This window comes from Bidens hawaiensis, unplaced genomic scaffold, assembly GCF_021521415.1.
Source record: "Bidens hawaiensis isolate Kalapana, Puna unplaced genomic scaffold, B.hawaiensis_p1.1 tig00041862_1, whole genome shotgun sequence".
In the NCBI taxonomy this organism is placed as follows: Eukaryota; Viridiplantae; Streptophyta; class Magnoliopsida; order Asterales; family Asteraceae; genus Bidens; species Bidens hawaiensis.
The window spans coordinates 22,643-48,560 of record NW_027497421.1 but is presented as its reverse complement, the minus strand read 5'-3'; the positions used below and the strand labels follow the sequence as shown (position 1 = coordinate 48,560).

At 34.4% G+C, this 25,918-nt stretch overlaps 1 pseudogene across 1 annotated transcript; it reads left to right on the top strand.

Moving 5' to 3' along the window:
- Window positions 1-911: 911 nt before the first annotated feature.
- Window positions 912-18,694, top strand: LOC143593231 (callose synthase 10-like; annotated as a pseudogene). The gene is made up of 49 exons (XR_013146066.1): window positions 912-1,107; window positions 1,593-1,690; window positions 1,836-1,999; window positions 2,144-2,267; window positions 2,345-2,455; window positions 2,934-3,059; window positions 3,238-3,327; window positions 3,419-3,516; window positions 4,288-4,408; window positions 4,501-4,629; window positions 5,334-5,410; window positions 5,485-5,563; window positions 5,642-5,734; window positions 5,815-5,917; window positions 5,998-6,121; window positions 6,197-6,340; window positions 6,438-6,551; window positions 6,826-6,874; window positions 6,980-7,032; window positions 7,194-7,280; window positions 7,417-7,502; window positions 7,614-7,641; window positions 10,965-11,065; window positions 11,148-11,229; window positions 11,505-11,659; window positions 11,742-11,862; window positions 11,952-12,049; window positions 12,484-12,574; window positions 12,655-12,815; window positions 12,932-13,041; window positions 13,113-13,244; window positions 13,341-13,409; window positions 13,496-13,667; window positions 13,766-13,883; window positions 14,187-14,306; window positions 14,396-14,511; window positions 14,611-14,694; window positions 14,864-15,029; window positions 15,107-15,283; window positions 15,359-15,406; window positions 15,806-15,964; window positions 16,066-16,179; window positions 16,267-16,355; window positions 16,570-16,722; window positions 16,800-16,902; window positions 16,991-17,110; window positions 17,225-17,275; window positions 17,606-17,785; window positions 18,458-18,694. The product of XR_013146066.1 is annotated as a callose synthase 10-like (transcript).
- The last annotated feature ends 7,224 nt before the right edge of the window (window positions 18,695-25,918 follow it).

The following is a 25,918-nucleotide window of genomic DNA, read 5'->3' as shown; positions in this document are numbered from 1 at the left end:
AAATTCATTTGTTAAAATTAAAAATATTATTTATTCAACCCGTGTATCACATTGTTATCTAACCTAGTTGATTTCAAATTCCACACAAATTAATATAATAATTGTTAATAACAAGTAGCTTTTTATAAAGTTTTTGAGATTGATATTACTGTTTAATAATTCATACAAGATCTAAGATTAGCTAAATACAAAACACTACTTTAGTGGGATGGTACGTAATGTGGGTAGGACAGAGATACAATATGCAAATATTTAGTCATTAAAAAAAAGACTTTATAAATAAATAATGTTTTTTTAAAGAAAATTATGGTAAATCATTAATTTTCTTTTCAAAAAAAGATATCTAACTAACTTTTTTTGACAAACAGAAATTTAGAGTAAGTGTGATTCTTAAGTCTTAAGTGTTTCTTCACATATTGTTTTTATGTGCAATCTAGAAGAAGAATAATATATTAGGCCCACGTTGATGTGATGATGTCATATTAAAATTGAGACAAAAATATATAGTTATAGTTTTCACACTTCGCTTTCGAATTAATGTTCATGGCTGGTTCATGGAAATAGTGGATGAAGGAGTTTGCACCTACAAACTAGTCGTTGGTTCATGACATAATATTGTATGGTTGACTTAAAGTCAAAGACATACTGGAATTAATTTGCCTTTTCTACCAGGCTACTAGCTAGTGGTTCAGAAAAAAAGAAAAAAAACTTATTAATTTTTGGATGATTTGGAAATATAGAAAATGATAATATTGTGATAATATATCCACGGATCCAAGTGTGAATAAGCATAATATTCCACACTGTTTTGAACTTTCTTCCTAGTGGTTACTTAACTATGGGTATATTATACCAGACATGTTTCAACTTATACAACTCCAAGTACTATTGCTTGAGTTTCAACTTGCAAGATGGCGAATGTGTACTATAACTGGAACCGGTTGGTGCGAGATACTCAACACCGAGTTGCTGGACAAAGTCACGAGAGGCGGTCCAGTGGAGGACTTGTTAGTGCAGTTCCTGATTCATTGCGGCAGACTAATATCAATGGGATCTTACAAGCCGCTGACGATATTCAAGCGGACGATGCGCATGTTGCTAGGATATGTAAGTTTGTAATAATGGTTGCTTAATATTCTAAACACTAGCTTAACTTTATTAAGAATATTGTTGTATGACTATGTGCATGGCCATGGTATGGGGTTATTCTAAGGTTATGTATCTATGTATGTATACTTTTAAAAGTCTATTGAATGGCACTGTCTTAACTTTTTAAAAATGTTGTGTGATTGCTTGCTCAGTAGTGTAAATTTATGCGTGTTTCGTTCCAAATTTTTTATTTTATACGTAGTGTAAATTTACCCGTTTACGTCCGAAGATTTTGAGCCAGACCAGACCACCCTGGCGTTTTTGTCCAAGCTTCGCCAAAATACTGTCTTTAGGTGTTAGGTTTTTGTGTTTTAAAGTATATTGGTTATGTAGCTTGTATCTTTACATGATTCCAATAACATTTCCACTATTTTCGCTATTATAAGTTAATAAAGTCCCAATAGTATCTGACTGCAAGAAGACTTAAATTGTTCAAATCTTAGTGTGTGAGCAGGCATATATTATGGCTCAGAATTTGGACCCAAATAGTGACGGAAGAGGAGTTCTTCAGTTTAAAACCGGTTTAATGTCGGTAATAAAGGTAAGAATGAGACCAAAGCTTTGGTTCTTCTTTAGTGTATGTGTGTGAATACCTGTGCTATTTCTCATTATTATTTTCTGGGCCAAAATCTATATGAATCTAATCTAGTTCATTATTAACAAAATAAAATTTGGGGTTGTTGCAGCAAAAGCTAGCCAAAAAGGATGGGAGCCAGATAGAACGTAATCGTGATGCTCAATACTTATGGGATTTTTATCAACGTTACAAGCGAATACATGGAGTTGATGAAATACAGAGAGAGGAACAAAAATTGCTTGAATCTGGAACTTTCAGTGCTGACATGGACGGGTACACTTCGATTAATTGTTCTCGTGAACTAACTTTTTGTCTTTCAATTGTTTGTGCATACAACATATATCCTTATGGTAGAGATAATAATGTCACTTGTTTAGATAAAAGTACTCTTACTAGAACTTTTCATATGGTTTTCAGCTTGGGATTCAGATCTCGAGAAAATAAAAAGGTATTTACGACACGGAGAGCGCTTGTTGAGGTTTTGGAAGCCCTTAGCAAAGATGCTGATCCAGATGGAGTTGGAAGATATATTATAGAAGAGGTATCCCACTGTTTTTTCCTATGTATTGATTAATCTGTGTTATCCTTTATGTTTATTTTTTAAACTGTTTATTTCAGTTAAAAAGGTTAAATAAAACATACCAAGGATTGGCAGGGGATCTAACGCCTTATAACATTGTTCCTCTTGATGCACCATCTTCGAAAAATGCTATCGGGTTCTTTCCAGAAGTAAGTTGGATGACTATTTTAGTAGTATTTCAAGTCCCGATCGATAATCAAGCACAAAGTAAACGCTTAACTCTCGTTTATATAAATCAGAAAATATAACTAAAAAAACTGATTGCAATATATATCTCTAACCCTAACTCAGTTTGACTCTTGATGAACCTTAACTTGGTTGCATCTAGATGAACCCTAACTCGGTTACATCTCATGTGTGTCTCTAGATGAACCTAACTCGGTTGCATCTCACACGTTCTATAATGCCTAACCATAACTCGGTTTATATAGACTAACATAACTTGCTAGCCAATACATTACCTATTATAATTATATAGCAATTAGGAAACATGTTGTAATTAGGAAACATAACCAACTATGACCGACTTGTGACTTGGAGTCTGAAATTACGTCCAACAGTTTTGTGATGCACTATTAGCATGGGATTTTTTTATATAAGACATCTTTTGCATATTTTGATTCACAGGTTAGGGCTGCAATAACAGCACTTAAATACCATGAACAATATCCTAGGCTTCCAGCTGATTTTGAGGTTCCTGCACAGCGTAACCTCGACATGTTTGATCTTTTGGAATTTGTATTCGGTTTTCAGGTTTGGATTCTTTCATAGTTAGTTGTTGGTTTTTGCAGGCTTGTTAGAATGATCTGTTCGCATTGTTAGAATCATTGTTACTTATGGACATTTCTTATCATTTGTGTCTAGATTTTGTTGTTTGGATTGTTTTTCTTCAATTTATTATTTTATATTCATGGTTACATTACATGTGCAGAAAGACAACATCAGGAATCAACGTGAGAATCTTGTTCTTGCTTTAGCAAATGCACAATCGCGACTTGGTATACCTGTCGGGCCTGATCCAGTGAGTAATGTTACCTATGCATCTAACATTTCCACCAGTTTGTGAGCATCAATAGAAATGTTGCTGATGTGCAATTTTTAATTAATCTTAGCAAATAGATGAGAGAGCAATTACAGAAGTTTTTCTGAAGGTTCTGGATAATTACATCAAATGGTGCAAATATCTACGTGTACGTCTTGTTTGGAATAGGTGATTTATCTCCAGGGCCGGCCCAACCTTTTTGGAGGCCTAAAGCGAAATGAAAAATTGGGGCCTCTTTTTTACTTGGTTTCGTTACTACCCTCGATTGCAAAAAGGATGTTAGTTTTGGTACCCTATATGCTTGCGTGCGTGTAAATAGAAAATTTTAATTGGATTGTTAAATGATTAAAATTGTTAACATATTGTAATTGATACCAAATACGACCTGTCACAAAAAAGTTTTCATCTTCAAGTTTAGCCTTCTTAGTAGTGACTTAAGAATTAGTGCAATCGTTTGGAAATCTGATTTATTATTTACTACGGATATGTTTACCATATATAAGGCCTATTTATGGTATACAATGAGCATTTACAATAATGGTGAAACAAACTCATAAGTCATAAAAGGCTAAAATAGAAACGGTGGTTATGGATCTTGATTTAGGTTGGATGTATTCAAATACTGGAAATATAATTTGATTTTATTCTTATTCATTTATAGTCACATCCCAAAAATAAAAAGCATATAATTTCCAATGAACATTGTTATTATTTCCATCTGCATGGGCCAAACATTGGATACTAATTCACAGCCCAAAATTAAACTGCCAGTGCACATTTTTTAAAAATATGGGGCCTTAGAAAACTGGTGGCCCAAAGCCCTTGCTTGGGCTGCCTTCACTGTTGGGCCGGCCCTGTTTACCTCCCCTCTCTGTTTGAATATTATATTTACCATTTCTTTGGCTTTGCGGATTCCGATTACAAAATTGTCTTTGACAGTTTACAAGCCATTGATAAAGACAGAAAACTTTTCTTGGTTTCGCTCTACTACTTAATCTGGGGTGAAGCTGCAAACGTGCGTTTTCTTCCGGAATGTATTTGCTATATATTCACCATGTAAGCCTCTTGTCAAACCTTGTGTTTTCTTACATCCATCGTGTTTCTTTTTTTTTACCGACATAATGGAATCTGACTAATATTTGGATTACTTAGATGTCAAGGGAGTTAGATGCAACTTTAGATAACAGAGAAGCTCGCCCTGCTGGAAGTTGTACTGGTGAATCCGATAAAGTATCTTTTTTGGATCAAGTTATTCAACCAATTTATAACACATTGTCTAAGGTTAGTGAATCACTTTACATTTCTTTGTTATAAATTTGATTGTTTTGTTATTATATCTTGTAAGGAGTTAGTTGTATAGTTGTGGTATCACTTTTTTAAAGCACTTAATACCATAAAATAATGGTTTCTGGCATAGCGCTAGGCGCACTTAAGACGCATAGGCCTCGCCTGGGGCCTAGGCGCGAGGCGCAAAATAAGTGAGGGCCTTAGACAAAAAAACGCACTTAAATAAAAAAATATATATAAATATACTATGTATTAGAAAAATAATACTGTACTATTCTTCATATATAATAAACAAAGGCTATTAGTACCAAAAGCTCTAAAAGAGTCGAGATTCAAATGTAATTCCAAAACTTGAATAACAAATTGTTCAAAGTAAAGTACCAAAATGTTCAGAACATAAAAACCAAAAGGTCAAAAAGTTATAAATAGTAAACGTTCAAATGACTATTGTTCTTGATCCGTTATTAATGCCGGTAGAGGTGTTGTCACCTTCAAGAAGCGAGGGCCTAGGAACTAGAAGCGCAGATATTGGGCCTGGCCTGGAAAATGGGCCTAGGCACAAGAAGCGAGGGCTTTTAATAACTATGGTTTCTGGTGCGCTATTTCTTGCAACAATTGATTTATTGTTGCCACTAATGGTTGCCATTCTAGTTTATGATTTACCACTAACCTTTAGTAAAATCTTACCTTTTTAACAGGAAGCTAAAAGAAGCAATAACGGGAAAGCTGCTCACTCAGCATGGCGGAACTATGATGATTTCAATGAATATTTCTGGTAGGTCTTAGTGACAAGTTAATTGTCTTATTTCATTATATATTTTGGGGGCTTATACTTTGATATAATTTCAGGTCACCTGCCTGCTTTGAATTGAGCTGGCCTATGAAACAAAATTCACCATTTCTTCGAGAGCCCGTCGGGCGTAAAAGGGTTGGTCATTGCATGAATTATTTATGATGTGATTTGTTTTTATGTGGCCGATTTTTTATTTCTGTTTTTACATATTAGACTGGAAAAAGCGCTTTTGTTGAGCATCGGACATTCCTTCACTTGTACCGTAGTTTTCATCGATTGTGGATCTTTTTGATAGTCATGTTCCAGGTACACTTTTTATTTTCACAAATTCTCGGGCATATCTTTTTCACTTTTGGTTAGTAATTTTTTTTCATTTTTGTTTTCAGGGATTGACAATCATAGCCTACAATGATGGGAAATTAAACCTCAACACTTTTAAAACTTTGCTTAGCATTGGTCCAACTTATGCTATCTTGAAGTTTGTAAATTGTGAGTAGTTATTTATGTTGCAGCTCTCTTATGTTAACTGTTTTTCTCCATCTTTTGTATGACCTTTATATTTCATGCAGGTTGCTTGGATGTATTGTTAATGTTTGGGGCGTACGGCACAGCAAGAGGCATGGCAATATCAAGGCTGGTTATTAGGTTCTTCTTGAGTGGATTGAGCTCAGTGTTAATAACATATGTCTATATGTAAGTCTATAATATCTATATAGCATTTTATGCACTTCTATAACTGACTTTCTTTGTAAACAATGAATTTTCCAGAAAACTCATGGATGAAAGAAATGATAATTCTTCAAATTCTATGTATTATAGAATATATCTAGTTTTTGTGGGTACGTATACTGCAATCCGCATAGTCTTTGCACTGATCAGCCGTTTTTCCAGTTTTTCAAGTGGATTTATGAGGTTACTCTTTTTTTTTCATGATTTGAAATTCTAGTTTCTGGTAGCATGAAATGTGTGTTTGAAATTATAATTCTGTGGAATTTTTTTGGTCATTCAGGAGTGGTATTTTGTTGGGCGTGGTCTTTATGAGAAACCCATGGATTACATTCGATATGCGAGCTACTGGCTCGTGATCTTTTCTTGCAAGTTTACCTTTGCGTACTTTCTTCAGGCAAGTTGTGATGCATAAGTTTTTGCAGTGCATGCATGAGATTGTGTTATATATATATATATATATATATTAAATGCCCTCAATTATACTTAGTAATTGTAGATGTTTTTGTATTATAATTGATTTCTATATCTTGTAGATACATATGAGGGTCCTTTATATAGAGGACACATGACCATATTACCATTCATATGACATAATAGAAACCTTTCATATGACTTAATATTAATTGTCTAATAGTAATAACTATGATGTCTGTTCCTGAAATTTTCAGATTAAACCATTAGTTGAGCCATATTCCTGGCATGATTTAGTCTCAAACGGTAAGCGTTACAACTATCTCTTTGTTTCACCTTCTTTCTTTGTTTATTCTCTTATATCACTTCATGAAAATTCATTTTCCCACATTTATTGTTTGGCTTTTACAGATAGTTATAATAATGTTCTGATCTTGGTTAGCGTATGGGCTCCTATAGTGGCTGTGAGTTTTTTTCTCTCTTTCCAGTCGTGCAAGTAATTTGTAAAACATAGTGCTTTTCGGTTCCTTTAATGTTTTACCATTATTGTTCTTGAAGTCATTTGTAAAACATAGTGATTTTCGGTTCCTTTAATGTTTCACTATTATTGTTCTTGAATTTTCAGATATATATTATGGATATTCAAATATGGTACAGCCTTCTATCAGCAATTATTGGTGGTGTAATGGGTGCACGTGACCGATTAGGCGAGGTATGAAGAATTTCTTCCTGGTTTTTGCAATTATTGTAGTGTACATCATTCACTTTCAAGAGGGTCATTTGTTTTGCATGATAATTTATAACTTTAAGTTTGTTTATGATAATTATGACACATGTATTTTATGTAGATTCGGTCAATTGAGATGCTACATAAAAGGTTTAAGAGCTACCCAGAGGCCTTTGTCAAGAAACTTGTGTCTACAGAAGGAAAAAGGTTTGAATCCACTGGCTATAAGTTTTATATTTTTAGTGTTTTTGTTAATAATATATTGTAATATAATTGATCTTCAATTTCTGATTTCATGTCTTACAGTGCTTCCTCCAGGATATCAATGAATGCACAATCTTTGCAGGTGAGGTGCTTAAATTGAGTTGGTGGTTTACATTATGTTCTAGTTTTCTATCTGCTAAGGTTATATGTTTAGGATTTGGATCAAATACAAATTAAATTAGCGTGCTAAACTTGCTAATTATATATATAACATAGTGTAATTATAGTGTATTGTAATTACAGTACATGTAATTATATAATTACACTACTAATTGTGTATATAATTACTGTTAGGATTAAACTCACACACGAACCGAACACAAACACGAAAGAAATAAACGAACACGAGATTTACGTGGTTCGGTCGGCTGACCTACGTCCACCGGCTGCAACAGGATACTTTTATTATTGCTTTCTGTCTCACTCGTGATGAGGAAGTACATGTACAATGAATATTAATAAAGATCATACTAGCGTTTACAACTTACTACCCAAGGAAACTAATAATGGACTTTAATTAAATAAACGGTCTTCAATTTAATTAATCTGCCACTAAAGATGTCTTCTTACCCGGCCCAGTTAAGCCTCCATAAACCCAACAATCTCCCACTTGGAGGCTTGATAATCTTCAAACTGCCAACCACTTTGATCACTTGTACCTCTTGTATCTTCATCGTCTTCCTGGTTGCATATGCCTTCTCATCGGTTAACATGAACGCCCGTTGAAGCTCCCCCGAGCTCCAACACATCAGTCATGGCTACAACTGCCACCGACTCGTTCTCTGTCCCTACCGGCTCCCACATTCACGAACTGTCGAATCCTGGAATACCTTGAGAACAAACAACACTCTCCAAATTAAGTAGGTAATCTTCTGGAGAGACTTTAACAGCTAAAATACTGGTTCTCTTAGCCCACTGTCTGGTAACTCTGGCTAAACCTTTGGCTGACTGACTGTCGTGCTCCCACTGCCACGAAAACCTCTGACTAGTTTTTCTGAACCTATTATAGCACGTTCAACCTAAATCTGACATGTGGCTCTGGATTTATCTCCTGCAAAACAAACCTTCTTCTGCCCACTAGACTCTGTGAACCAGACTTTGGTCTTCTTCTTAACTGGGTCGGCTCCCTCAGACGATAAACTAACCATATACAACGAACCCCTCTTTCTTCCTCGAGCTATGACTAGATTTTCCTTAACAACTTTCCACTGCCTGTTTCCAAATTTAAGCTCATGTCCCTGCTCATCCAACTGGCCCGACAGAAATCAACTTTTTCTTTAAGCTTGGAATCACTCTGACATCCTTTAAGGTTCATGAACCGTCTGAAGTAACTAAATTCATGTCACCTATGCCCGTAACATCAAGAACATCATTGTTCGCAGTCTAACCTTACCAAAATCACCTTCCTTCAAATTCTGCAATACTTCATTGATGTGGGTAGAATGAAATGAAGCACCATCCATGACCCAGGAATCAACATTATCCTCAACACTAAGAACTAAAAACTCATCCTCTGAGTGTTCTTCTGCAGTGTTGACTTCTTTCTTTTTATTCTTATCATTCGGACACTGATTCCTAAAGTGTCCCACTTCATTGCAGTTCCAACATACCACATCCCTCCGAGTCCTAGATTGACTCCTTTTCCTGTTTCCACTCCTATTACCTCTGTTATTTTTCCTTCCTCTACCAACATACATTAAATGACTTGATTATTCACCTAAATTTCTTCGCATGACGTCTTCGCCTAAAATAAGATCCCGAATCCCATCAAAAGTGAACTCAATGGTTGAACTAGTAATCGTTGTAACAGTTCCTGACCAGCTATCTCGCAAGGACGATAACAGTAGTAGAGCCTGAACCTCATCCTCGAATTTGATACTAACTGACCCAAGTCTTGACAAAATCAAGTTTAATTTGTTGATGTGTATTGTAACTGAACTTCCTTCTTTCATCTTCATGTTCACCAGTTCATGAAGTAAGAAAACTTTATTAGCTGCCGAAGGCTTTTCATACATATTAGACTAAGCATTCATTAGCCTAAGCGTTGTGGTTTCCTTCAAGATGTTGAACGCAACATCTTTTGATAACGACAATCTAATAACTGCCTTAGCTTTCTTATCCTAAGTCTCCCACTCATCTGGTTTTATCTTCTCTGGTCTATCACCCAATACCATGTTCAGATCCTTCTCAACTAGCAAATCCTCCATTTGCATTTTCCACCAACCAAAGTCTTTACAATCAAACTTCTTTATCGAAACATTTCCGTCTTCTGCCATGACAATGACTAAAACGAAAAACCTATTTAAACGCAACAATATAAACTTCAAATACTGAAATGATAGAACCTGACAACATGGTTGGCACTGGTTACTGGTTTCTTTAAGGCTTTTTCTGATTAACAACGATTCTTCAAAAGAAAAATAGGATCTTGATTCAAACATTCTGGCTCGTAATTTGCAAAACAGAAACCACCCGACAATCTGAATCGGACTTCTTGCTTGGTGATTAATTTGTTTGTGGTTACTTGTAGTTGACTTTTCCTTTATTTCAAGTGGAGACAACAACTGATTTGCAAACACAAAAAATAATATTTGTGGTGGCTGTTGTGTTCTCACGTTCACACCAAAAGAAAATTACCCTCGTATTATGGCCTCAAAAAACAAATCAGGCAGCTGCCTTGTTTTCACGGCCCAATGAGAATTCTCAAACCAACAAGCACTTAATGTCTTTCTTGTTCACAAACACGCTGCTCCTGCCCTAAACCTGACCAGACGATCTTCAGATCTCAAGGGAACGTAGTGTATGACTGCTTTCAAACAGAACCAACAAATAAAAGCGCATATCGTTGACAGCGCAAAAAACAACCGATGGTGACTGTGGAAGCGAGCGGAACCCTAGCGACGGCTAGCGGTCACGTGACGGAACCCTACCTCCGATTCCGATGTTGCGGCAACGAACGGAACTGGTTCAAAGTGTTCTCCGAACCTAAGCTCTCGTTACCACTTGTTAGGATTAAACTCACACACGAACCGAACACAAACACGAAAGCAATAAACGAACACGAGATTTACGTGGTTCGGCAGGCTGACTTACGTCCACGGGCTGCAACCAGGATACTTTTGTTATTGCTTTCTGCCTCACACGTGATGAGGAAGTACATGTACAATGAATATTAATATAGATCATACTTGGGTTTACAACTTACCACCCAAGAAAACTAATAATGGACTTTAATTAAATAAACGGATCAGGCTGCCATCGGTCTTCAATTTAATTAATCTGCCACTAAAGATGTCTTCTTACCCGGCCCAACAATTACACTACTTGATTCACACAGTTAGCATGTTAATTTCATTTGTACGTTAACTTTCCCCTATGTTTATATATTATATTTTTCATTTGCAGAATCCTGAAGAAAATAAGGACAAGATGTACGCAGCCCAGTTTTCGCCATTTTGGAATGAAATAATTAAAAGTCTGCGCGAAGAAGATTTAATCAGTAACAGGCAAGTAACCCATAGTTTTTTTGTTTTTTGCATATATGTATAACAAGCTTTGAAATATGCAGTAATGACTTTTTATTTACAGGGAAACGGACTTGCTTTCTATGCCAAGCAATACTGGAAGTCTTCAATTAGTTCAATGGCCTTTGTTTTTGTTAAGCAGCAAGGTAACTTTTTAAGGGCATGTTTGGGATTCCTTATTTACACCTCCTTTTAAGGAGTTTTCCATAAGTTACAAAATCCTAACTTACGAAAACTCATTTTTCCTTCTTTAAAAGGTTTAATAAGTTATATTACCCAAACACTATTTTAATCTATAGAAGTGAATAAGTTATAAGGAGGTAAAAATAAGGAAACCCAAACACCCACTAAGTGTATTAAGTGACAGAAAATAGAATCATTTACTTGTCACGTGTTAATTCTGTATTAACTATCTGATTAGATATATCTGGCAATTGACTTAGCGATAAAATGCAATGATATGCAACATGATCTTTGGAGCAAAATTATGAGAGATAAATATATGGCATATGCTGTTCAGGAATGTTATTATAGCATTGAGAAAATTCTACTAGTTGACGGTGAAGGAAAACTCTGGTTCGTTTTTACCGTTTTAAATTACTATTGTTCATTTTTTTCTTTTGGACCATTTTCATTTAAAGAATTTACTTTCGTACAGGGTCGAGAGGATTTTTCGTGAGATCAATAATAGTATTGAGGAGAATTCACTTGTCATGACTTTGAATCTTAAGAAGCTTAATTTGGTGTTGTCAAGATTTATGGCGTTGACCGGTCTTTTGGTAATTATTGTTAATTATGGAAGTTGGAATGCACGTGTTTGTTGATTCAGTTTTATCATATGACATTTTTACATAACTTGCTGTATCAGAGCATGGATGAAACTCCCGAACTTGCAAAAGGAGCTGCTAGAGCTTTGTTTGAGTTATATGATGCAGTAACTCATGGTCTCTTGTCATCTGAATTAGGGTATGTTATCAAATGCATGTTTTCATACATTGTTTACTTGCATAATCATCTCATCATCATCATCTTACTCAGTATATCCCACCGATAGCAAAGCTATGGTAGGGTCTGAGAAGGATAAGATGTAGACAGCCTTACCTCTACCCTTTAGGAATAGAGAGGCTGCTTCCGGTGATCGTAGTTATGCATCAAGCCTTGGACATAAGGCACATAACACTCAACCATCGGGACACCGCCGATTGGTGCATGTACCCATGTCTTTCGGCTATCAACGCCACCACATGATGCCTGATTAACCTTCCGCCACTTTTAACGTTATTTTCACGAGATTAGTAAAATAGCGTCAAAATTAATGCATTTTCACTTTTGTCCACCTGATGGTTCACAAAATTACTGCTTACTTGCATAAGAGATTACTAAAGCTTCTAACTTTTCAGCATGCAAATCGACACATGGAACATCTTGGCAAGGGCAAGAAACGACGGACGACTGTTTTCAAGAATTGGATGGCCCAGAGATCCTGACATTGTATGCTCTATAATTTTTTTAATAAAAACTAGTTCGGTTTCTCTTTCACAGCATATAATAAGTTAATTCTTTTTCATCAGAAGGAGCAGCTGAAGCGATTGAACCTACTTTTAAAAGTGAAGGATTCTGCTAATAATATCCCTAAGAATCGTGAAGCAAGAAGAAGACTTGAGTTTTTCACTAACTCGCTTTTTATGCATATGCCTGCTGCAAAACCAGTTAGTGAAATGATGCCGTTTTGGTACGTGTTCACAAGAACCTAACTGTTTTTTTTTGTTTTTTCTTTTTAAAGTTTTATGGTAATGACTCTGATTTTTTTATATTTATTTTATTTTTTTGTGCCTTGTTTGAGAGCAGTGTATTCACCCCATACTATGATGAGATTGTACTCTATAGCTCCCATGAATTATGGCAAGAAAATGAGGATGGTATTTCTACAATCTTCTATCTTCAGAAAATCCTTCCAGGTAATCGCTAAAAATTTATAAAAAGTACACACACACAAGCTTGTTTTTAACTCAAATTTTCACCATTTCAGATGAATGGGATAATTTTCTGGAACGGATTGGGCGTAGTAATACCGGAGATTTGGAACTCCAAGATAACTCTTCTGACGCATTAGAACTTCGGTTTTGGGTATCTTACCGAGGACAAACCTTAGCTAGAACCGGTCAGTTTTTCTGATTACTTTAAAGTTGATTAAATATGTTGTTCATTATGGTCATTAACATTTCTAATTATCTTGTACCATCGTTTTTGCTTATAGTTCGTGGCATGATGTATTACAGACGAGCTTTAATGCTTCAAAGTTATTTAGAAAATAGATCAATAGGAGGTAGTCTACTATGGATTATATGCTGTCTGGTTTCTTAAGCAAGAACTTTGTATTGATATATATATATATATTTTCTGATTTTTAAGTTACGGATAGAAATTCTCAAGCATCGCCTTCGTCTCAAGGATTTGAATTATCACTTGAAGCTAGATCTCAAGCAGATATAAAATTCACATATGTTGTTTCATGCCAAATCTATGGATGGCAAAAGCACAGGAAAGAGAAACAGGCTGCGGATATTGCTCTTTTACTGCAAAGGTAATGGTATCTTGTTATTATATTTTGTTTTATTTATTTATATCTATTATCTGCTATTTATTTTGGACCTCTTGGTTTGTTTTTTTCTTTATGTACAGGAACGAGGCTCTTCGAGTTGCCTTCATACATAAGGAAGTAAGTCGCGGGGATGATGGGAAACTTGTAAGATCATTTTATTCAAAGCTTGTGAAAGCTGATATACAAGGAGGAGACCAGGTATGCTGCAATTTTCAGTGAATTTTTATTTATTTGAGAACAGCTGAATTTGATACAATTGGCACGTATTCAATCAAAGAAATATAGAAAAGTTCGTCTTTTGTTATTGATTGAATAATTGGTAACCGTCAAATGAATGTATGCGAGGGTATATATAAGCCTTAGATTGATGATCATCCGGTTCATAGATGGTGAACCGGTATGAACTAAAATAATATTAATTACAAATATATAAAACATAAAATATCTAGCTTATAAATTTTCATTATCTAATAGATAGATACAACATAATATACATTTTAGGAAATATATTCCATTAAACTCCCTGGAGATCCGCTACTCGGGGAAGGAAAACCTGAGAACCAAAACCATGCTATTGTTTTCACGCGTGGAGAAGCTGTTCAAACCATAGATATGAATCAGGTACTCTTTAAATTTCTTGTTTCAGTAAACTTTTTTATCATCTCATTTTGGACGCTTTCTCTAAAAGATTGTTATTTTCTTATATGAAGGATAATTATCTTGAAGAAGCAATGAAAATGAGAAACCTGCTTGAAGAATTTAGGGGAAATCATGGCTTGCGCCCTCCGACTATTCTTGGTATTAGAGAGCATGTATTTACCGGAAGGTATGCCTTTCTTTTAATCATTTCATTCAATAGTAACAAAGAAAGTGTAATTTTAGTTTCATTAGTATTTTTATACGATTTTTTATATATTTTCTACAGTGTTTCTTCACTCGCCTGGTTTATGTCTAACCAAGAGACGAGTTTTGTAACATTGGGACAACGTGTTTTGGCTTATCCTCTCAAGTAAGTTTATATGATTTTAATGTCATCATACGTTATTAGTTTCATATATATATAGTAGTTGATTTATTCAGTGCATTTTGCATGCATGTTCCACCTTTACATATCATTCATGTTATAAAATTAACATAAGTTAAATTGTAATATTTTGATTTTTTTGTTTATATTGCAGAGTGCGAATGCATTACGGACATCCTGATGTCTTTGACCGAATATTTCATATTACTCGAGGTGGAATAAGTAAGGCATCACGTGCTATTAATATCAGTGAAGATATATATGCAGGGTTCAATTCCACTTAGAGGCAGGGTAACATCACACATCATGAATACATTCAGGTTGGTAAAAATTCGTCTGATAATTTCTAGTATTGGTTTTTTAAAAAATAAACGCTTCAGTCTTTCTATATTTGTAGGTGGGGAAAGGAAGAGATGTCGGTTTAAATCAAATTGCCGCGTTTGAAGGTAAAGTTGCCAGTGGAAATGGGGAGCAAGTTTTAAGTAGAGATGTGTACCGGCTTGGTCAACTCCTTGACTTTTTTAGAATGTTGTCCTTCTACTTTACCACAGTTGGTCACTTTGTATGCATAATGGTATGACATTTCTTCAAATGTATTGTTTTTCTGCCATCATTCTTTTTTGCTTTAAGTCTCCATTTTTGGATGCAGATGACAGTTCTTACAGTCTATATTTTCTTGTATGGGAGGGCATACCTGGTACATTTATCTTCTTGGGTTTGGATCAAATACAAATGAAACGTGAGAATCAAGTAGAGTAATTATGTAATTACATCATAGAGATTATGTAATTACTCTATGATGTAATTACATAATTACTCTACTTGTATATATAATTACTCTACTTGATTCTCACGTTTAGCACGTTAATTTCATTTGTACGTTAACTTTCCACTGTCTTCTTTTCCTTATTTACCGATTTAAATTTAAATGTATTATTTAATATTAACCTGGAAAATACAAGTGAGCAACAACTTATGGTGATCTAAATTGTTTCATTCAGGCTTAGTTTTGTTTATAAGGAATATAATTTGAGAAATATCCAGGTAAATTATATTACTTTTAGTATAAATGTGTTTTTGCATCTGAAACTTTCAGGCGTTCTCGGGACTGGATCAAGGGATAAGTCGTAGATACATGTCAATCGACAATCCTGCGTTTAATGCAGTTTTGAATGCTCAATTTTTAGTCCAAATTGGAGTTCTTACTGCTGTTCCAATGATTATGGGATTTATACTAGAACTTGGCCTATTCGAGGTTTGTCAACAGATTATAATATTATTCATACCAGCCGAATTACGTTAGTTTCAAGATTATTTTGAGTTCGCAATCAAACAAGTTTGATGTTTCTTTTGCAGGCTGTTTTCAGCTTTATTACAATGCAACTTCAGTTATGTTCTGTATTCTTCACATTCTCATTAGGAACCAGAACTCATTATTTTGGACGTACAATCTTACATGGTGGAGCTAAGGTATGTAAAACTATCTTATTTATTCACATGCGAAAAGTTTAATAAAACTTGTTTTTGCAAGTTACACCTTTTGTTATTATTCCACAGTACCGATCAACTGGCAGAGGATTTGTTGTGCAACATATCAAATTTGCTGAGAACTACAGGCTCTACTCAAGAAGTCATTTTGTTAAGGCGTCAGTATTTTCCCTTTTTTTATATCAAATTACGAAACGTTAGTAACATTTTCACTTAAAAATGAAAAAACTTAATCAGAGAACGTTTTGTTTTTTTCTTATTAATTGTACGATGGAATCAAGACTATAACCAAAAATATATAATAAAGATAATCTTAATATTAATATATTCAAAATATTAACGTTGTAAAAAATATTTGAAATTGTTTGACAGGCTAGAAGTGGCGTTGCTTCTTATTGTTTATATTGCTTATGGATACTCTCAAGGAAGCGGTGTTTCATTACTGACAGTCACCAGTTGGTTTCTTGTGATTTCATGGCTGTTTGCTCCGTATATTTTCAACCCGTCTGGTTTTGAATGGCAAAAGTATGTTTTGATTGTAAGAATCTGTGAGTAAAATGACAACTTATCTTATGTTGTAATGTTATATGTTATGTGAGCAGGACTGTGGAAGATTTTGATGACTGGATTGATTGGCTTTCGTATAGAGGCGGAGTCGGTGTTAAAGGAGAAAATAGCTGGGAGTCATGGTGGGATGAAGAACAGGTTTGTTATTACATCACTATACTCGCGCATGTTCTTGATTGTCTAAAAAACGACAATGCATATTATGAAGTTCCTCATTGATTCACAGGAACATATCCAAACACTCAGAGGGCGGATACTGGAAACTATCCTGAGTTTAAGGTTTTTCTTGTTTCAGTATGGAATAGTTTACAGGCTTGAGCTCACCGGAAATAGTACATCTTTTTCGGTATAGTTTTACGCTATGCTTTATTTCAAGTTCAATTCGCGCCATGTACTATTAAATTGCTAGCTAATAGTTGGATATATAGAAAGATTACATTTATCTTAAATCTTTGACCAGGTTTATGGATTCTCATGGATGGTGTTGATTGGAATTATCTTGATATTCAAGGTTTGTATTGTATTGTATATCTCTCTTTTGTTTATTACTATGGGGAAAGTTAACATACAAATGAAATTAACGTGTTAATTGTGAGAATCAAGTAGATTAATTATATATACAAGTAGAATAATTAATTATTGTATTTAATTACATCATAGAGTAATTATGTAATTACTCTATGATGTAATTACATAATGACTCTACTTGTATATATAGTTGCCCTACTTACTCTCACAATTAACACGTTAATTTCATTTGTATATGATCCAAAATATATTATTCTTCTGTTAATTGCTCACATGATTAAACTGTGAACATGCATTGTGAATTGATTTGCAGGTTTTCACTTTTGACTCCAAGCGATTGAACTTCCTGTTATTTATGAGATTCTTTCAAGGGGTTATAGCTCTGAGCCTTATTGCTGCGTTTATCCTCATCCACGTATACACAAAACTATCAGTCCCAGACTTATTTGCCAGCTTTCTTGCTTTTGTGGCTACTGGTTGGGGCATACTATCGGTAAGTTTATCAAATTCTATTTATTGTGCTTGCTTCATTATTTATCATTAATTATTACTAGAGTGACTGTTGTTTCGTCCATGTGTTTTGTTTAAATTTGTGATTTTAATCCAATAGTTTCAAATTTGCGATTTTCGTCCCTGTTATTTCATTTCACTTGCAATTAAACCCGACCCACTAACCCCGTTAAGCCTGGTCGTTAAATCCATCAGCGTGCCCCTCACATGAGGGTCAATTTTGTCATTTTTCTCCCTAAATAAACCCCAACCCTAATTTGCAAGCCACCTCACGGGAGGGGGTGGGGTGTATTTGGGAAAAAAGGACAAAACTGTGAGGGGCACACTGATGAGTTTCACGATCAACTTAACGGCGTTGGTGTGTTCGGGTTTAATTGCAAGTGAAATGAAACCACATGGATGAAAATCGCAAATTTGAAACTATTTAGCTAAAACCGCATATTTTGACAAACCACAGGGACGAAAAACGCAGTTTACTCTTATTATTATTGTAAAGTATTGACAATGTTTTGATATACAAATAAAATAAAATATGAATACATAGACCATAATTTCTCATCCCTTTTATCAATATGCAAAGAAAAAACTTACTATTCAATATTCATTTGGCCTTGGGATTTATTTTATATTTTTGGTGATGATGAACATTGAACAGTTGGCATTGCCATGGAAACGAGTTGTTAAGTATTTAGGACTATGGGATTCAGTGAGAGAATTTGCAAGAATGTATGATGCGGGTATGGGCTTCGTAATTTTCACACCAGTTGCCATCTTATCTTGGCTCCCGTTTGTCTCCTCTTTCCAGTCTCGTCTTTTGTTTAATCAAGCGTTTAGTCGCGGTCTCGAGATCTCTCTTATCCTAGCTGGCAACAAAGCTAATGTTCAGGCATAGTTTTATCGGTACATGGATCGCATTTAACCTTTCGATGTTTAGCTTTCTTGTAAACTTTGTATTATATTTATGTATTTGATGTAAATGAGGAAACGAGACAGTTATTTAAGGGATTTATGTGAATATTTTGGTGAGATTTAAGATTTTGTTGTTTGCATGCGGCCATGCACGTTTAAAAGACCGTTTGATTTTAGTTTCTTGGTTTGAGTTGTGCTTGGGATCTTTTGGTTTACCGTTTTGTGCTTAAAGATTTTTGGCCTATAATAATGAATTAGAGTCTAAAATCCTTTTTATAATTAATAATTAATTATTTATTATACACAAGATAATATACTTGTGAAATGTTATATATCTGAGGATTGCTGTATCAAAGGCCTAGACCGAGCTAATCGATCATATCCCGGTTCTCTTGAGTTCATGTTATAATTTACTGGATTATTGTATTTACAGGTTGGCTCGTATTTGCCTATTCGATACATACCAGGATGTTCTAATAAGGTAAAACAATTCAAGATAAACAATAGTACAAAATGAGAAATATTGGCCAAAAGTGAGCCGATAAGGTGAAAGCAATGAGGGGTGTAAGGCCCCGTTACCGGTAGCCTATTTTTGTGTTGGATTTACTCATAAACGCAGTTCTAAATATCAGAGTTAATTAAAACATTCGCGGAACATTAAAAAACATTCAAACCATTACATTCCATAACCATAATTCTTGTCTTATCGAACATTCATAGTCATTTAAAAACAGAACATAGTCTTTTAAAATAAAACATCACAGCAAAATCTTCAGATGCCAGCTTCGTCCAACTCTGCCATGTGTCCTGCTCAAGCTACCTGTCTCATTCTACTCACCTGCGTGCATACTAAAAGTCAGCTACGCTGAGTGAGTTCTAGTTAATCACATACTCATACAATACCTTCTTACATTTCATACTTAACCTCTTAACTTTCTTTCATACACAAATAAGTGCATATACTTTCATTCTTACCTTCATACTTTCTTTACATACATAATCATACGTTTTAAAGAGCCTTTCGCCCTATAACCTCACAGATATTATAAGGGTCTGGTCCCTAACATCACAGATATTATAAGGGTCTGGTCCCTAACATCACAGATATTATTAGGGTCTGGTCCCTAACATCACAGATATTATTAGGGTCTGGTCCCTTTGTTTCGTGCAACTGTACCGTACCTGTTCATACATACTTTCCTTGACAATACGTGCAATCTCCGAAGAGCGTTCACGTACCATCATCATAACATACATACATTATGCATACATCATATATTCATACATACATCATATCTTTCATCATACTTATCAATCATATCTTAACAACCACCTGACGGTACATGCAATATCCGAAGATCATTCACGCACCGTCAAACAATCATCATGCATAAATCATACAAGGCATACACTTACCACTTAAGATAAGTGTATTAACTATCACATCGAGTATGCACACAGCCCCGAAAACATAACAAGGAAGTGGGGCTATAAACTCACATGAATCCTGTTATGCTCTCCGTTAATCGTTATTCCCTTCTTGAGCTGTGCACTGCTAACTGTATAATATTTACATGTATCAATTAACTACTACTACTCATGTAGTATATCTATCTTATATAACCCACAACGAACGGGGGTCCGGGGGCAGCGCCCCTGGCAGCGGGGTTCTAGGGGCGGCAGCCCCTAGCAGGGTCCAAGGGGCAGAGCCCCTGGCTGGGGTCGACCTACCAGGTCAGCTTGGAAAAATTTTATTTCCATTAACTGTCTTAACATATTTTTCATTAGGTTTTTAATTTATTTTCTAATTTGCTAACTCCAGCGAACTTATCATTAAGCGAACTTAACAATAAGCGAACTTAACATTAAGCGAACTTACTGTAAGCGAACTTAGTGTTAAGCGAACTTAACATTAAGCGAACTTACTGTAAGCGAACTTAGTGTTAAGCGAACTTAACATTAAGCGAAGTTAAGCATTCAGCGAACTTAACTCAGGCGAAGTTAGCATTGAACGAACTTAAGCATAGGCGAAGTTAGTGATCAGCGAAGTTAAGCTTGCAGGCAAAGTTAAGCTTGCAGACGAAGTTGCCCAGCTGCCGTCTCTGTTCAATCTTAATCACCAAAATCACCCTTATTTCATCGAGAATTTCTTGGATATTACGTTAACTAACTCCGCGATCATTCCCGTGGCCTAGTTCGGGTAAAACTTAGCCCGGAAAGACATAAAGTTTGGACCTTTATGGTAAAAACGTTCAATACTACGTAAACTTTAAAGGTCAAGAACATACCTTTTGTGCTCGTTCGATCTTGGTTAGCTTGTTTATACACTCTATATCTCGTGTAATAAAGATCTAATACCAACTAACGTTTACTCTCTCTCGGGTCTTGCTCGTTTCTCCCTCTCGGCCGCCGGCCGTATATGGTGTGTTTGTGTGTGTTTGGAGTGTGTAGAGATTAAGATGGAATGAAATGAGGTTTAGGGTTTTATGTTGGTTTAGGAGGATATTTATATTCCCCAAGGCCCATGGACCTAAAGCCCATTACCCTTTAATCCATCTTATTTAATCCAAGTCCATGATCTTTCCTCATTAGACGTTAATTAGTAACATTAAACGCACGACAATTTAACGCAACATTCTCTATTTATTATTAGAATATTTAGGATGTTACAAGTGGTGTAATCCTAGTGATACGACTCTTTGGATGATGAAACTTACACGAGGCCTGGTATTTGCAGTCTCCGGTTTTCATAAAGTAACTGCAATCATGTTGCATGGGTCTCTTGGTATACTCTGAGACTACAATAAGACTACAATAGGGTGTTGATGATGTGTGTACAATGTACATGTTTGTATCACTTGGTTGATTGTTCAGGAAAAAGCTGGTGGTATAGGTAGACCGCACTCTGAACTCAAGTATACTAGCTGGACTAGGATTAGGATCCCATATTTGTAGGACCCGTTACACATGTACGTAAGTTGGAGGCATCATAGATGAAGATGCTAAAGTGGATGTGTGTGCACATATGGTTGGACCGAATAACAAATTAAGTTTTTTTGGGAGAGACTATGGGTGACAAGCACATTAGATAAAATATTAGAGAGTAGATTGAGATGATTTGACTATGTGAAAGGGAGGCGGACAATGACTCACGTTAGATACTGAGATCAATGGACACCCTCACTATAGAGGGGAGGAGCAGTAGATGCAGACTCAAATTGAGTTGGGATGAGAGGACTAGACGTGATTTGCTATATTTGTGTCTCTCTGATGACATCATTGAGGATATAACTTCTTGACGACATAGTATTAAAGTTAAGGACCCTTACAGTGGGTTAGTTTTCGTTATAACTTTGTCCTTTTGGTTTAAGTATACCTTAGTTTTGTTTTTGTATCTTTACAATATTTTGTCATAATTTTCCATCGTTTTTAGTTATTTGAATCTTACTAACATTATATTATTTTTATCTATTTTTCTCTTTTAACTACTTGTTTTTAAATTATTATTATTGTTTTTTCTCCTATGATGTTATATAATGCTTGTGTACGTAGAACTCTACGTGTCTTTTATATGCTTCATGTTATATAAATTTTTTTGAAGTTGGGAGTCTCTTTGAAAGTAGACTATATATCCTTTAGGATAGATATAAAAATCATCCCAATAACATAATATTTGATCTCAACCAAGATCGACTCTTTCCTTGTTATATTATAATTCTTGACTCTTTTATATTACATAAACCCTAACCATCTATCTATACTAAACTAACAACTTGCAAAACAAGACAACTCATTCTAGGAAACTAAATAACTAGTTTATTCTTACCTTACTAAATAAACTTACTAAAATTCTTTCACTTAGCCCCTTCAACTTTCTTGATGAACCGTTTCAAGATTAACTTTCAATACAATACTACATTCCACCCTCCAAAAACTCTGCTAACGGCCTTACTATTTTTCTAACGATTGCTATTTGTTGTAGAATATATTATACATGATCTATTGTAATTATCTTAATCTAATTACATTCTATGATGATTAGAACTATTTTTTAAATATTTTAATTTTTAATTGTACTCCGATAAATAGTTTATTGTATGTGTTTTCAAGTCTCTAATTTGCTATTGTTATGGTTATATAAGTTCACCAATAATCGGGGCTCATGACACCATCCTCTCCCCTACGTTCACAATGTGCAAAACCCTTCTTTGTCGCTTTCCCTTCAAAGTCTTATGTTCCTTCTTTTCTTCTCTTCAAAAGTCGTTTGTGTATACATACTTTCACATCCGGAATCATCATATTTTTTCGCCCTCCTCCAACTCAATGCCATGCCACTCCATGAATATCTGTTATAGATGGTCTAATGAAATGGATAAGCATTATAAAAATTTACGAAATAAATACAATGACTGAAATTTGGGTGAAACAAATCGTAATGACCTAACTTGTTTTTGTTAAGGTTAGCTTTGCATTGTTTTTTGTTTTCCATAATACTAATAACTCATATTGGAGTTTATGATTTTCACATGTTTATTTGAATCTTTGAGTTTTGGACATCGTTACCTTTTAAGGTTATGAATATAGATGCTTTATAATTTCCCAAATATACTTACTAACGCCTGCATGTGTAGAGCTAAAAATGAGTTGGATTCGAGGTTGAACTCGCCACAATTTTCAGCTAGTGAATACTGATAGCAAGCTAATGCACATGTCGTAGAAGACGTTGATTATATCCCGAAACATGAGTTAGAACAAAAATCCTACCATGTGGATTCAATTATATATTTATATACATAAATAAATAAGACAATCAAGATTAAAGAACATACTTGATGTCCATTGAGACCTTAGAGAAGGGAAGATGAGGCCATGTTGATTCATGATTCGTTCCGGTTAATGATGTCTCATCAATTGATGGATGAACTTAATAAGAGTTAGACCACGTGTAGTCATAAAGCCTCACCCCCAGGCATTATGTGACACGTGGCGCCCAGTCAGAGTTATGGTTTTATACAAAAGTATAGTGTAGTCATAAAGCCATAAGTGTAGTCATAAAGCCTCCATAAACCCATAAATTTATTATTTTATTATTATTTTTTTGCCTTTCATGCGCGTTATGTACATAACTTTGAACCTATAACTTTACCCCATAACTTTAAGGGGGACGATCTAAGGGAGAGTTTTAGGCCATAACTTTACCCATAACTCTCCCAGTACACATGGTCTTATTGGTGTGTATTTTTCTCTTGATGGTGGGTGATAGACATCTTAAAGTCCATCAATTAGCTCACGTAAGTAATGAGCCCAGTTTTATCAAATGGCTATTTAATTAAATGGTTTAACACCACCACATAATGGGCTTAGTCCAACAGAAGAAAGAAATTAACTGACAAGACATGAGGTTGTTATGGAATAACGAAAACTATAATCACATTTACAAATAAAAAAAATTATTAATGATTCTTTGTATAAACTCCGGTTAACTATTATATAAAACTCAATCTTAACTTCAAATTAGGTACCCAAGAGTACAAAACTACACATTTAGAAATGCTCGCTTCCTATCAATATCGTTTTTAGGTAAACACAAAATTTATTGTTGCATTACAAGATAAATTTTAATTGGTAGTGTTTCTTGTGAGTTGCCATTTGACCTAGACAATAAAAATCAGTATAAACAATTGACATTATGTTTCAGAATACTTACTTGAATATTAATAATAGTTACAAATAAATAAATGTTAGAAAAAATTAAATACACTACTAATCATATCACAACAAAAAGTCTTACCGGGCCCACCAAAATGCATGGTGTTCATTTGTGGTCAATAGTATTTTCGTTCAAGAAAAGTGGTGTTGTTTACTTCATGGCTAAGTTAATTAAATTTAATTGATTTCGTTTCTTTTTGAAAACTATTTTACTATAAAACTATGTATGTAAACTTGGGTTTGGATTTAGGTTTATATCGTTGTCTTCAAAAACTAAAAGGTTGTAAAAAGGGTATCAAACATACTCTGATTAAACTCAAATTAGATAGCGGCATTGTAACCTTCTCGTCAAACTCTACGACATTAGATTTTAGGTTTTAATTTTTTGATTTCTAGCTTGTAGATTTTAGAACTTTTATTCATATATACGTGTCATTTTTTATCATTGTGTTCTTTAGTTCGTTTATTTTTGTCATTGTGTCTTTTTGCTCGATTTTATGTTATATTACTCAACATTGTGTTATAGTTTACTCGGCATTGTATTATATTTTACGATCCATTATGTAAGCATATAATAATATATAATAAATAATAAAACAAATTTTAAATAATATTACGTATATAAAATAATAAATAAAAGGACCGGTTATAAGTTTTTGGTAATGTTTTGCTATATTACTTAAAATAATTTTTATTCATATATCCATATGCTATTTTATATTAATGTCTCATTTTCAATTATTGTTAACTTATATCATTGTATATATTAATATATATATTAAAAAGCAGATCTCTTCCTCCTCACAATTCAACTATTCAATTTACTGTGTACTTTCTTATTATTTTATTGATCAAAACATACGATACAAATATCTCTTGGCTCCTCTTTTTTATAAGCATCATCTTAGCTACTTTTTACACATATTGATTTTTTTTTACATTGAATTTTAGTTTCTTATTACTTAACCTTTACTTTCTTATTTGTTACTCCGTTTATATATGTTTTAAAATCGCATTAGACATCAGTACATTATCCGATGGTTTTTATTCCCTTTATTTAACAGATTATATTTTAAAACCTTAAACGAGGGCAAATGTCAACTTTACATGTTTTATTTTTCGGTTAAACGATTTTCTTAAACATAGCTTTCGTATTTGTTATAGTTCATATTTACAATGAGTGAAACTTTTTTCATGATTTAAATTTATCTTATCGTCACATGTTTTTATATCCGTGTTTCGACATTTGATACCACGCCTTTAAACTATGTTTTATAGACTTACTAATTTATGTTTACAAATTTGTGTTGGTACCACCAATACTAACCGCATCGGTCCATAGCTATAACATGCCGTGTTTTTTAGTTTTACATATTGTGAGGGATATTTACTATTCCTTTTTGTTACAAGTTCCACTACATGCTATATAGGCAATCATGCATTCTTTCCAGGCAATCATGATGTTACTTGAATTGTCACTGACAAGTTAGGCTCATTT